At 39.9% G+C, this 2,731-nt stretch overlaps 1 pseudogene; it reads left to right on the top strand.

Annotated features, from left to right (window-relative positions):
• The first annotated feature begins 1,708 nt into the window (after positions 1-1,708).
• On the top strand, positions 1,709-2,460 carry LOC147830053 (zinc finger protein 627-like; annotated as a pseudogene).
• Positions 2,461-2,731: the final 271 nt, after the last annotated feature.

Below are 2,731 nucleotides of genomic sequence, written 5' to 3'. Positions count from 1 at the left end.
AAATTTGCCAGTGTAATTTTCCTGATAGCTTAAAATGATTTAAAATATAGAGTTCTTTCACAGGGCGAAATATATGATCAACAAATGCCTTGGCAAGCAGAGAATTTCTGGGTACATGTTTACATAGAAAATGTTTTAAAAAGAAAAATGAGGAACACCACACAATCTATATCCTGTGGTTCTATGTTTCAATATCTTAATCAAAATTTAAATGGAAGTAAGCTTATTGTATTTTTACCAATTATTACCAAGAACTGAGAGTATTAGAGATCCTCTTGTAGGTATTTATTGTACCAAACTCAAATAATAACTGACCCATTCAGAAAATATGGAATTTCTGGAAACCTGGAAATATTGAGGACTACATTTAGTCTACAATCTTTTCAGATCTTCAGATACTTCCACTGATGGGGAAAATATAATAAAAACCTCTAGTAAATGATGAAATTGGAGTATTAAAATATGGATACAAACATGGTCTCTAAAGTATCCAATACTTTATATTGTTTACTACATTGATCATACATACTAATATTTGTATTGGAAGAAAAGTTTCAATTATTAATTCTGCAAACACTTTTTAAATGATTGTAATGTACAAGACATGCTGTGTACTTCAGCTACAAAGGACTAGACTGTTTTCAAAGTTCTTACAAAAAAAGTGCAGCGTGGCGCCCCCCCCCCCCCCCCCCGCCTTCGGGTCTCGCCGGGCGGCTCTTCCGAGTCCAGGGCTCTGAGTCCAGGGCTCCGCACCGCCTGGGGCACTGCCGTCTTCATGCCGCGGCTCTACTCCGCCATGGCCCCCACATCGAAAGTGCCAGCGGTGAGGCCACAGACGGCGGGGTCCAGAGAAGCAGCGCCTCCCGAAAGTTGTGGAACAGGAGCAGCTTCCAAGGTGTTCACAAGAGATAGCAGGGGCACAACAGGTCACTGGAAAGAAACCCCTAGAAGACACAGATACATAGAACAGTTGCTGCTGAGGTGGACGGGCACAAAACCCCACCTGTTTCCTGGACCACTCTGCCACAAGCAAAAGCCTTAAGTCACTGATGGAAGGTCAGCAACTATTCCCCCAGAACGCAGATGCTGCTTTTGTGGAAGAAGCAGAAGCCAAATCCCTCAGCCTCTGAGAGAAGGATAGTACAGCCAACTCAATCCCATGACAAAGCCAAAGACCCTTTATTTCTTGGAGGTTGGAGGTAGAAGCAAAATACCATCATTTGGAGGACAATAGAAATATATATATATATATATATATATTTTTTTTTGGTATTAGGGATTGAACTCTGGACCTTGCGCTTGCAAGGCAGGCAGTGGAACCACCGAACTAAATCCCTGGCCCTCAATAGAAAAAATTTGGTACTACTACTATACTTACTATACTTACTACCACTACTGGGGAAGGAGCAGAAAATCCTGCTGAAAACTAACCACTAATACATGACGAAGAGAGCTGGGAATACTAAGAAAGACTCACTTCTAAAGGAAGCTCAGGCACGCAGGTACACTGCCTAACACTGAGGCTGGGATACGACAACAAAAATTGTGGGGCAGTGACAAGCAGAATTACTGTTCTGAAATTTCCAGGAGACTACATTGCTGAGACTACATTGCTCTTGCTAGGCCAACGTCTGTGACTTCTACTGGCTGCATACTGCATGGGAAGGACTCTGGGAAAACCTGAAGCCATGCAATGGAGGGAGTGACCTTTGAGGATGTGGCTGTGAACTTCACCATGGAGGAGTGGGTTTTGCTGAATCCATCCCAAAGGAAGCTCTACAGAGATGTGATGAGGGAAACTTTTAGGAACATGGCTGCTGTAGAAAAAGCCTTGGATAACCAGGAAGTTGAAGAAGAGTACAAAAGTTACTGGAGAAATCTAGGAAATGAAGAGGTAGAGAAATGCTATCAAAATAGAGGTTGGAATCAGTATGAAGAAATACTCCTTTGGACTCCAGATGCTAATGTGGACATGAAACAAGCTGGTTTAAAACCAGCTGAAAGCTTTGCATGCAGAAAGCCCAATTGGGCATTTGTCACTAAATGTGCCCATTGTAGCTCACACCGGACTGAAGACATCGTTACTTGGGATCAGAAGAGAAGCTGTGTAAATGTAATGAACATGGAAGAACCTGTGGTGATTTCCAGTCCTTTCAGAAGCATGCGAGGACAAAGACTGGAGAGAAACCCTATGAATATGCTTAGTGTGAGAAATCCTAATCTGATCTTAGAGAAAGAACTCACCTTAGAGAGAAAACCTTTATATATAAGAAAAATTTGAAAGCCTCCAGTACACCTAGTGATATTCAGATCCATGACAGAAATCACAATGGGGAGAAGCCATATATATGTAAGCAATGTGGGAATGCTTTCAGTACACATGTTTATTGTCAAATACATGAAAGAAATATCACTGGAGAGAAACTTCATATATGTAAGCCTATTTTGAAAATCCTTTGAAAATTTCTTATAAGACCTGTAGAAATAATTAATGCAGAAAGCTTGAGGTCAATATTTCTCTGTAAAATTTCCAAAAATAAAATCCCAGATAGAGATACCCTAAAGTACATACATTATTTGTTTTTCAGTAAATCACTTAAGTATATGAATTGTATATCTGCAGTGTGTAATATGAAAATATTAAATTGACATATTTTTGTGTATCTTTGAGCTTAATACATAGTATCTTAAGCATGGAATTAAAATGTATTTTTTACTTTCAAGTAGAGTT

The sequence above is a fragment of the Heterocephalus glaber genome, unplaced genomic scaffold, assembly GCF_053883595.1.
Source record: "Heterocephalus glaber isolate CG9 unplaced genomic scaffold, H.glaber_assembly_v1.0 deba00000331, whole genome shotgun sequence".
NCBI classification, from domain to species: Eukaryota; Metazoa; Chordata; class Mammalia; order Rodentia; family Bathyergidae; genus Heterocephalus; species Heterocephalus glaber.
This window is presented reverse-complemented; position numbering and strand designations above follow the sequence as displayed.